Source organism: Talpa occidentalis, unplaced genomic scaffold, assembly GCF_014898055.3.
Source record: "Talpa occidentalis isolate TD23 unplaced genomic scaffold, MPIMG_talOcc4v2.1, whole genome shotgun sequence".
NCBI lineage: Eukaryota > Metazoa > Chordata > Mammalia > Eulipotyphla > Talpidae > Talpa > Talpa occidentalis.
This window is the reverse complement of record NW_026555331.1, coordinates 6,170,810-6,183,357: the sequence shown is the minus strand read 5'-3', so window position 1 is coordinate 6,183,357 and position 12,548 is coordinate 6,170,810.

Sequence of the window (12,548 nt, the reverse complement as noted above, 5' to 3'; positions counted from 1 at the left end):
CCAAAAACCTGGTAAAACCATTTCTCTGGCTACCTTCCTCCCCTATGGAAGACTCCTCCATGCCCATGGGGATGATTCCCTATTTCTGGTTCTGATCTTTTACGGTCTATTTGCAGATATGGCCTCACAACTTATTGATGGAGGTAATTAACAGGTGACCAGTCCATACTAAGTCTTTGCTGGAAAATCTAGGCCTGCTTCTGTGTCCCCAGATAACACATTGGTCAGACGAATGGATCTGTGAAGGGACTAAAAGCAGCATATCCAAACTTTACCAGGTGGAATCCAAGGCTATTTTTTCCTCTGGTTGGCAGAGTTTGCTGTGGCCCTTGTCTTGGTGACTTGGTCTCAGATACTTATAAGTACGAGCCATTTACACTTTCCAGTGTATTTCTAATGACCTCTCTCTGCCCAGAGCTGGGAGCCTCATTCTGATTGACACTAATTACGTTGCTCTAAAAGGCAGTATGGCAAGGTGTGGAGACACAATTTTTGCAGATAGACACTGGTTTACATCCTATCAATTGCTCTTACCAGCGATTTGACCTTGAACAAGTAATTTACACATTCTGATCTCCATTTATATAAAAATGGAGACAGCATTCATAACTCCAAAGTACATTCTACAGATACGGGTATGTTTTACATGTGTTGTTAGCACACGTTGAACATTCAGTAATTGGAATTTTTTTATTGACACATATCTGATATCTTTGGAATATCAATTTGAGTTTTGTTTTATTTCTAAGCATTCCTACTAACTCAGAGAAACTTGAATCTCCCCTTGATAACAGAGTTTAGAATTTAGATCAGCATTTATGGAAGACAAAAAGGCCCTCATCCACAGTAGCCTTTAGATGACTTCAGAGGTCAGAAACCCAATCATATTCACCTCTGACATAGCTGAACAGTGAGAAATGGCTGCCTTATGATGCCTTGCTGGGAGGCCATCATAAAAATTATGGAGTTGTCAGTGGCAGTGACTTGGGCTACATCTTTTCGGTGATCATTGCTTATTGTGTCAACCTTGGGTGATCTTCAGATCCACTCAGCCTGAGGCATCCATCATCTGACATCATCTGACATCATTCTGGGTTATGAAAGAGTATAATCTAGTCTCTTCACCCTCTCCCTAGACACTAAGACTCATCATTATGCTTTCTCCAGCAAACAAGTTGTATTTCCTACTATGTCATTTGAATATTTCATTGTATTATAAGATCTTCCACACGAATAAAATCCTGCCTGCAAGATGAATAAACAATTGATTTGAAAACAAATAGTTTTGCTTTGAATATCTTTTCTGCCTTCCTCAGCTGTAGTAACTTGGCAAAGACACTTACGTCCTCTGAGGTTTGGTTTCCCCAGCTGTGATATTTGCTTTGCATATGACATAAGCTGTGCTGAGTAATAAATGGGTTGTTCATGATCAAGTGCTTCATAAACTATAATCACAAAAAAGGAAAGAATAGAAAAGGAAAGAAGATGAAAATAATGAGGAAGTAGATCGATAGGATGGACATATTGCAGATTTCTTCCTAGTCAGTAGTCTTTTAACTCTGAGACAAAGTTAACTTCCTTTAAAAAAGGAGTCTGGGATTGCTAGTATTTGACATGGAGCCAAGAATACTCAGAGGAGAAAATACAGTCTCTTCAATAAATGGTGGTAGGATAATTGCATATTAACATATAAAAGAATGAAGTGGAACCCTTATTTTATACCACTCACCAGAATTAAATTGAAAAATTTTAAAGGTTAAACTGTAAAACCTGAAACCATAAAACTCCTAGAAGAAAACATAGGAATTAAACTCTTTGACATGGGTATTGTTTGTGAATTTTTGGATGTGACATCTAAAGTACAAATAAAACAATAAAAAATTAACAAGTGGAATGATATCAAACCAAATTCTTCTGAATATCAAAATAAATCACCCCAAAGTTTTTTTTTAAAAAAGTCTGCATAGTGGGGGAAATATTAGGTAACCATATATCTAGTACAGATGTAATATCCAAAATATATAAGGAATATGGTACAATTCTATAGCAAAATAAAACATATTAAGAGATGGCTAAACAACAAGAATAGACATTTTCCAAAAAGTTATCTGATAGGACAACAGATACATGTAAAGCTGTATGACCTACATACTAATCCATCATGAGATGGCATCTTACAACTGTTAGAAGGGCCATCATCAGAAAAATGAGCTAAGAAAGGCTGGCATGGATTTGGAGAAAAGAGAACCCTTGTGCACTGTTGATGAGACAGACATTGGTACAGCTAAAATTAAAAACAGTATAGAGACGCCTCAAAAATTAAAAATTAGAGCCAGCATGGTGTAATTCTGACAATATATCCAAACAAAACCAAATCTCCAACTCCCAAGGAGATCCACAGCTCATGTTCACAGTAGCAGTGTTTACAGTAGCCAAGACGTAGAAACAATCTAAGTGTCCCTCCATGGATGGATGGGTAAAGAAGTTGCCCACACCACACACACACACACACACACACACCCCACCTGGATACCATTTGGCCAGAAAGACAGACAAGGAAATTCTATCATTTGCAGCAACATGGATGAAAGACATTATGTTAAGTGAAATAAGTCAGACAGAGCAAGACAAATTTTGTATGCTTTTTGTCTGGTATACACAACATGAAAAGAATCATACAAAAGAGAATAGACTCATGGTAGACAGAGGGATGAGGAATCGGCAGGAGGTGACCGCAAAAGGCACAAACTAAGGGTTTTTTTTTTACAACATCACAACATTGTTAATGCACCATAAGATACATAGAGTGGGTGTTAAGAATAGATCTTAGGGTCCTCCCTGGTAGCGCAAAGGGTTAAGCGTCAGCACTGTGAAGTGATCTGCAGCCTCTACAGCACAAGTTTGATCCTCGGATGGCCAGGGAGCTGACCCACATGACCCACATGACAGGGCAGACCTCTCCTGTCTCGCCGCTGCTCCCCTCAGCAGTGTATTTCAGTCGGTCTGCATGTTCTGCTCCCCGCTCTGTCTCTGGTGAATCCTCTCACCTCCCACACCTCTGGGCTGTACCCATAAATATATAAATGAATAAATGAATAAATAAATAAATAGATAAACAAATAAATGTTTAAAAATAAAGAATACATCTTAAGAATTGTCATGGCAAATTTATTTTTTCTTTTCCTTATCTTCCTTCATTTCTTTTAATTGAATCTCTACAGGTGATGGATGGTAGCTGAACCTGTGGTAATCATTTTTCAATATATGTAAATCAAGCCATCATGCTGTATGTTTAAATATATACAGTGATACATGTCAATCATTTCTCAATAAAACTGGAAAAATAGATCGATGGTTTATTTAATATTTTGATTTAGTTTGTACTAATTCAACATGTACTAATTACTCTGTCTATTTCTAGATTGGATTGATGGGAAGAAGCACAGGTGCAGAAGTGCTTTTTATCCCGTTTGTCCTGTATATTCATTATTTGCTCTGAGATGAAAATAAGTTACCATTACAGACCTTCTGAACAAAAAGTAAAGAACTATGTTGATAGATGGCTCCATGTGGAATTAGCAACGCTCTCCTAAACAGACAGTGATGGATATTGTTAAATGATTAGAGACTCTTATTATAGTCATCAGTGGCTGGTTATAATTAGATTGTGAGGAATGTGATTTATCTAAAAACATAGGAATATCACGATATCTGGAATTTAGGCCTAAAACCTAAGATAAGCATATACTTGATTTCAAACCATTCCCTATCAGTGATATATAATTTATGTCTCAAACCTAAGGGAATTACTCCTCCAAGAGTAAAAGGGGCAAAATTAGGGATTGTTAAATCAGTGTATCTAGTGGAAAAGTTTTTAAAATGTGGTATTGGAAGTACCCAGAAATAGGGTGAATTGCCCAGATATCGTTTTAAAATACAGAAAATAAGACATAATTAGAGTCCTGGGTATGGGGCTTTAGAACATGATTGCTTAGACTACCCCCGGAAGCTTTGGGATTCTGGGTTCTGAATGATCAGATTGTGAGGAACTCTACTGTGGAAATATCTCTGGACTCCAGAATGAGCTTGTGCCTCACTTTTTATGACTTCCCAGCAGGGGGCTTAATGTGCTCCCCACTACTTTTTTTTTTTAACTACCGGTATCATGCCAGTGTGCCTTCCCAAACACCCCACATCACAACTGCCCCAAATTGTCAACTCATCTCTACCTATGAAAACTTATCAACATCCAGGTACAAGTACCTCTTAGAATTTGCTCAAAATTTCAGGTCACTTCCAGTGTCTAAAATTGTCTTCTTAACAGGCACTGCTGAAGTTTCCATTCTGTTGACAAGACCTTTTCCCTTTCACCTCATGGCCATTGCACAGCTTTCCCATCTTCACCTTCAGTTTCCTTTATCCTTCTATTTTTCATCATTCAGTTTCCAGCCTCAACATCTGCTCAAAGACTCAGGACTATTGAGCCTAAAACTTTCCTTTCCCAGAACCTCCTTTATCTACAAGTACTGTCATCGATGTCTATATCTGTCTGTCCTTTGCTGCATCAGCATCCTGAGTGTAGACTCTGAGAGACCCTTATCCACAACTGCATCCCCGTCACCAGGGTGGTCCATAAATGCTGTGCCACAGCACAGCCAGTGCACCCATTGTGCACCATGCAAAGAAGTATCCAGTCCAAGCTGTAAACAATGCTGAGGCTGCAAAACTCTAATTTAAACCCTTTAGTAGTCTTTATCTTAATAGGCACTTTGAAAACTTGTGAATCGTTAAAAGAATTAATTATCCTCCTTTATAGATAGGAAAACAAAGGCATAAAGGGTTCAGAAATGCAGGTAAAATTACACAGTTTTAATGACTGGCCTTTTTAGCTCAAAAAAGCACATTGATGAGTCTACATGCTTGTTAGTTAACAGACTTCTTACACACATGCACACATGTGAATGCAAATATACATGTCGAGAAGTGGTCTTTGTGGAGGTTAGGTACACAAACCTGAAAGTCCAGGCCTTAATTTGAATACAAGCATCATTAAACGCCATCTGTGTGGAGTGGACAGGCTATAGAACTTCCCAAGAGTACGCTAACTATATTGGTCTATGAAATGTGGTTAATATTACTACCTGCCTCAATAAGCCATGAAGAGGATTAAATAAGGTACTCCCTGTAAGCAATTAGCAGAGTACTTAGCACATAGTTGCACTAAAAACATTTGCTTTTATTTCCGTGACACGTGTTGACCTGGCCAAATTTCAAGTTGGGTGGCAACACGATGTCCTGCCATCTGCAATACTGACATCGGAATGACCAAGACACAAATATCAACATGGTAAACATCATCTCTGGAACAGATGAGCTTCCTACTTTGTACTAACTAATGCATGTTTGAATCTCATTGTGTTAATTAAACCAAGACATTTCCAAAATTCTCTCTCATTGACCTCTGGAGAAAGCAACCCACCAACCAACTCAATACCACGCAAGGAATATGTGCAAATTCATTAACTCTCTAACACAGAGCCCCTGTGTCATTTGATTCTTTACCTTACTGAATTAAAGAGAATCCTATTGAGCTGAGAATAGCATCTTTCCAAATTCACTACCCACTTATTGTGCATTTAAAGCTGAAGTCACTCTTACCAGAGCTCTCATCACATATACAATTAAAATAAGCTGCATCTGTTTGGAAGCCAATGTAGCAAATGTAAATTTAGATATGATAGAAATAAGGGTGGCAAGCTTGTGGTGCTGCGTCAAGTTCAAGGCTGGTGACAGGGTATAGAATTCAAAAGTCCATCCTAGAGCACATTGTGCATGATGTCAAGACACCACACAAAAAAGTCTAAAAGTTTAGCTCAGGAACTTCTTTTTTAAGGCAAAGGTAATATATATATATATATATTTTTTTTTGCCTGTCTTTAAGTTTTGGTTAGATTGGGACCTGTTGTTTAATATCAGAGAATATATCCATTTTATCTCATGGAGAAACATTTTTTAATGTAACCTGGAATATTAGAACTCTTATTTTTAAGAAATCAACTCAATACAAGACCAGTATAACTATTTAAGTGTGTTGAAACAGACCATATATACTTTTGACAAATAATAGTTATTTGGACAATGTTTTGAGAGAAATAATCATTTTTACTCTATTTTTGTGCAGATATTAAGGAAAATTTATATTTCTCATAAAGCTTAACAAAATTCATCTTCACTAAAAAATGTATGTACACTGGGGGAAAAAAGGCAAAGGCAGAGGTTTTACAACTTATAATGACTGTTTTTAGAAATGTTTAAGATGTCACTTTATATGTTATATTCATTACATTCTAGTTTCCTTGAAAGAAAGCATTTAGCTTATTTCAAATTAATACCAGAAAAAAGATATTTCTTTCTTGGAAGGGAAACTGAAATTTTATTTAACCCTAAAGTTCAAGTCCAAGAATGCTCATATTGGAAGAGGGAGTCTTGTCTATCACTTAAGATGTCTTCTGATGTGGGGACAGAGCAGTAGCATAATGGTCCTTTCTTTTCTCCAAACTTCACTGAATTATTCCTGGGATAAGGATATAGAAAAACTAGAAGACTCAGAAATAGTAGAGAAAGGGAGATTCCAGTTAAAAAAATTAAAATAATTATGCTTAAAAATTAAGAGACAGAAAACATATTTAAATAGCCTGGGGATTTCAGCAGAAATATATAAATTATTTGGAAAAGAAACAATTGGATTGCTTGGCATGAAATGCGTGATATCTGTAATAAATAAGTTTTTGATGTACTCCCTTCCATACTGGATAAAGCAATACAAATAATCTTTGAAGTTGAAGAAAAGGTAGTAGAAAGAAGAAACAAAAAAGAAAATTCCAAAAATGAATATGACAGAACATCCAAGATCTGTGGGGAAATGTTAAATTTTGAATTTAGGTGTAACTATATTCCACTGTGGAATTGAGAGAGTATTATCAATAGAGAAAACAGAAAATATAGCAGTCAATAGTTTTCTCAAATTAAAGAAAATGACCCACAGAATAAAGAAGCTCAGAGAATCCTGATAAAAATGTTTATTCCTAGGCTTGCCATAGTGAAAAGAGATGGAAATAAAAACAGCTTGAATGCATTCAAAGAACAAAGAGAAACATTACCCTAAAAATAAGAACATGTGTGGACAAGAAAGATAAAAAGTAAACAATGATAAAGAAAATTTGAGTAAGACGTTCAATGCACTGAACTTATTAATATTTATTTATTAATGCTATATACAACAAGAAGAGAGTATACATTACTTTCTTTTCTTCTTTTTAAAAGATTTATTTATTTATGCATGCAAGAACTGGGCTACAGGCCAGAGGTGCCGGGGTTGAGAGAATTCTCCAGAGACTGAGTGGGGAGCAGAACAGGCAGACCGACTGAAATCCACTGCTGAGAGGAGCAGCGGGGAGTCAGGAGAGTCTGCTGAGCTGTGTGGGTAGCTCCCCAGCTGGGAATCGAACTCGTGCTGCAGTGGCTGTGGACAGCTTCATAGGTTGCATCTTGACCCCTTGCGCCACCAGGGAGGCCCCTGTATACATTACTTTCAAATGTTTCTGAAACATCCACCCAAGTATAGCATGCAGAAGGAAAAAAGAAACATATCAAGCAGATACTTTTAAACTAAATCCTATCAGTATTTCCATTAAATATAAATGGTTGAAACAGCAGAGATAGTCAAAATAGATTTAAAAATCAAAGAATATGTTTGCCCTCCATAAGAAACATTCTTTAGGGCCTCCCTGGTGCCGCAAGGGGTTAAGCTCAACACTATCAAGCTACCTGCAGCCATTACAGCACGAGTTTGATCCCCCACCAGGGAACTGACCCACGTGGCGCAGCAGACCTCTCCTGCCTCCCCGCTGCTCCCCTCAGCAGTGTATTTCAGACAATCCTCCTGTTCTGCTCCCCACTCTGTCTCTGGCGAATCCTCTTACCAACCACCCTGTACCTCTGGGCTACACCCTGGATCTTTATGCATAAATAAATAAATCTTAAAAAAAGAAACATTCTTTAAATATAAAGATCTAGATTAAAATAAAATAATGGAAAATAATTATATACCAAGCAAACTCAAATCAGAAGAACATGAACGATTATATCAATATCACACAATGAGAAATAAGCTAAGATATAGAGAGGGATTTTTCAATGACAAAATAATTGAGTCATCAAGAATAGAAAACAATATTAAATGCATTTACATCTATTAATGGAACTTAAACATAAATAAAACAAATGAAGAAAATGAAAAATATGCAAAAAATTCCACAATTACAATTGGAAGGTCTAGTACTTTTCTATCAGTGACTGATAGCAAAAATAGACAGAAATTAAGCAAAAATAAAGAAAAAATATATGAAATTCTAATTCAACTCTAGTGTATTCCATTTTTACAACACTTCACCAAATAATAACTAAGTGCACATTCTTTACAACTGAGCAAGGGATATTCACCAAGATAGACCAAATATGTCCAATTAAATAAACCTCAAAATATTGCATATAAAGTAAAATAATTAAAATAATGCAGAGTAAGTATTCTAATCATAACCTAATTAAACTAGAAACTAATGAAAATATATTTGGAAATCTTGGAATATTTGGAATTTCAGTAATACAATTATAAAATTAAATCAAGGAGAAAAATCAGTTTTAAATCCTGATGTTAGGATAGAAACAAGGTCTAAAATAAATTAGCAAGACTTCCACTTGAAGAAGGCAGATAAAGAAGAATAAATTAAACCAAAACAAATGAAATATAATGAAGCAGTAAGAAACTATGATTAGATTTAAAAAAAAATAATAAATATAGCAAATAAGATAGGGGCCTTATGATTAACTGAAGATAAACAATCATGAATGAATTAAAGTGTGGAGTAGTAGTATTACCTGAGGATCCCAAAGAGTAACAAGAATTAATTTTGTTGGGCTCCAAGTTTGTGCCTGGAAGTTTTACATAGTGTTTTGCACAAATTATAGCATTGTAATGATTTTTTAAGTCACTGAATAGATGTTACATGAGATGATTAAATCTTCCTTCCATTTCTGTTGCTGTAAGTAGCTGGGATGGCATGACCCTATCATCTGGACTGACTCAACTCACTTTTCTAAATGTCAATGATCCAAAAGTAGTTTTTGTTTGTCTATTTGTTTGTTTTGTGGGACCCTCGCTGGTGGCTGGGGATCGAACTGGCGCTGCAGAGGCTGCAGGCAGCCTCACAACCCAGGGCTTAACCGCTGCGCCACCAGGGGAGGCCCGATCTAAAAGTACTTTTGCTTTAAGTAAGAATGCACACCTGTGTCAGCACCTTATCTCTTATTATCCATTGATTGATAAACATCTTTCTGCAGGCAGTACAGAGAAGTGGCAAAGTCAGTGTTATAAGCTTTGAAATCAGACAGCAATTTTTCTGACTCCTGACACATCTGCACAACACTTGGATTCAAATGGCTTTCATTTTTGCCTTCATCTCTGTTTTTTCTTTATTATCTATTTATTATACATGAAGAAAATGGTTTACTGAATTAAAATAGACACTTGGAAGTTGTTTGCCCAAGAAAGTTCATTAAAGAGAGAAAAAAGATCAAAATTGGAATAAATTTTAATGCACAATCACAAAAAAGATTAAACTTTTTATTATGAATATGTAAAATAAAGATTAAGACATTAAAGTGATTGTTTTGAGTTTTTTTTTTTTAATAGAGGCATGTTATTTATTTATTTATTTATTTGTTTGTTTGTTTGTTTATACAAGCACTGGGTACAGTCAGAAGCGCGGGAGGGTGAGAGAATTCACCAGAGCCAGAGTGGGGAGCAGAGCAGGCAGAAGGACCGAAGGACACTGCTGAGGAGAGCAGTGGGCGGCAGGTGAGGTCTGCACGCCATGTGGGACCCTCCTCCAGTGGCCGGGGAGCAGCCGGGGATCGAACCAGCGCCGCAGAGGCCGTGGGCAGCTTCGCAACCCAGCGCTCAACCACTGCGCCACTGAGAAGGCCCTGTTTTGAGGTGTTTTTAATGACCCTGATTAGATGTGGGATTTGTCTTTAGGAGAAGAAAGTCGGAAGACATCACACTAGATTGATACCTTGGAAAAAATTTATATCTAGGTAATACTTGCAAAAGTATCTTATTCATATCGCAAATGGATTCCCACTATCTCATCCATGGCTACTGCAGATATGCCTATCTCTGTCCTTCAGTTTTCCAGACCTGAAACTGCCCATCTGATTACTAAGCAGCCACTTTCTTTTATCCAACAATTATTATTTACCCTAACTCTGATAATGGTGCCAGTTTTAACCCAAGCCTTTCCTTAGATTTCCTGTTCAATTTCTCACCTTCCCTCTGCGCTTCCTGCATCTGATATGGTCTTCATGGTGACCACCGTTGGCTCCAGTAGACAGATTTACAACTGCAAACGTTGCATGGTGAGGTGCCTCTCCTCTGCCAGCAGTATCCCGATTAGCTTGGAATAACTAAACAGCCTAAACTCCCTAGAAATCCCAACACAGTTAAAAACAAACAAATAAAACAACAACATAAAACTTCCTAGGAGGAGAAGATGATAGTGGATTATCTAATGGGCCTTTTTCATTTTTTACTGCACATCACTGTGATAGAAGCAAATGTAATTTTTATGTAGTTATGAGAAGGAAAATTGAAACAGGATCATTTTGTAGCATTATATTCCTGTGCACTTGTTCCAACTTCTCTCTGCAATTGCTGTTCACCACTCCGGTGTAATTGCATAGGTCATTTATGGGAAAGCATAATTACACCTTAAGGTAATGTTCCCTCATGCATTATTAAGTCATGAATTTTTCTAAAGGAGTTGGAGGAGGGAACCAGATGAGTACAAGAAAAGTCAGAGATATCCGGTCGGAAGAGGCTTTGGGCCAGTGTAATCTCTCTTCAGGGCCGCGTTTCTGCCCGGCATCCTCGCTAACACATGCCATATGGCATCAACATTTCCTTTTGGATAATGGCCTATCTCATCAGGTGGAGGGAGGGCCTCTTGATGGTGATGCCTGAATCTAATTCATCTGTGTGTCCCCAGTCCCCAGCACATTGCCTAGCACAGAGCATAGACTGTTTTCTACTGAGTGTACATCGAGATTTACAAAAAAAGATGTGAGATGGATTTTCTTTGACAGGTTGGGTTCCGTTCAAGAACCAGTGGAAGAGACAGCATTAGCATCTGATTGAAACTGAGTTTTCACAAAGGGAAAATGACTATAGAATAGAAAATTCAGATGGGGGGATGGAGTAGTTTGAGTACTCTGATATGTACCAGCTTGTCACTTAACCCTTGTGAGTATCGGAATTCTCATCAATAAAACGTGCGTTACCATCCTACCGATATAGCAAGTGTCAGGTACAAATGAAACAGTGCATTTGCAAGTGAAGAATGCAATTCTGGGATTAGAGACATGCTTAGTAATAATGTAAATGAGATTTAGTTACTACCTCCTGGGCATGAAACAAGAATGTTTATATTCAATGAATCTACTTTTTTTTTTTTTTTTTTTTTTCAAATTAATGACCTTGCATAATCACTTATAATGTGCCAAGCAGTGTTAGGTTCAGGGCTTCAAGAGTAAACAACACCCATCAATGGGGAAATCAGACAAATAAATGGACTTATCTCATTACTGTCCACTGAAATTAGTCAAGTTTATTAGGCAAGTGTTGTATCTTTGATTCATTTCTTACTTTAATATTTTAACCCCTTAAAGAAGAAAACATACTTGCACGTCAGCCAGACATAGACGAATGAGCTCATATGTTCAAAGCACCAATATTAGAACTTGGCACATCATCGGTGCAAAGTAAATGTTAACTATCTCATTGCATAGGGAGATGCCTACTGACTTCAGTTTCCTTATTCATAAAATTACGTTTGTAAAATAAAATTATACATATGAAATTAAATAAAGCTGGAAAATAGGAAATTGAGTGCTAGAGGCTCTGCTTTCCTAAATAGTAGTCAGGGAAGACATCTCTGAGGAAGAAAGTGACCTTCGGGGCAAGTACTGAGTGACAAAGGAGGAAGCAAGAAGAATGTACACAAGGAAAGAGCTTCTGGAAAGCTGAGACAACGTGGAGCAGAAAATATCTGGGGAGCTCAGAGGCCAGCATGTGAGTGACAACAAATCACCTGACATTCAGGAGGCATCTGTAGGTCCTTAAAATGTGGATTGTCTTTGCAAAATGTTTGACTTTTATAAAGTACTTCCATGTATAGTTGCTCACTTTTCACAATGATACCAAGACGGTATTGCATAGAAGAGACTGTCGAAGGCTTTATCCCAGGTCTCACCACTACTGTGTGATGGGGAAGGACTTGAACTTCTATTTCTTACCCACCTGGTCTCTCTGAATTGTAACTAAACTAACTCACTACTTACTATTCTGGTCATATTTTTCAATCAAAATCTACTATTTGAGAACCTTGCATTCCGATGTTTTAATACTGAAATTATCAGATGACAATACCTAA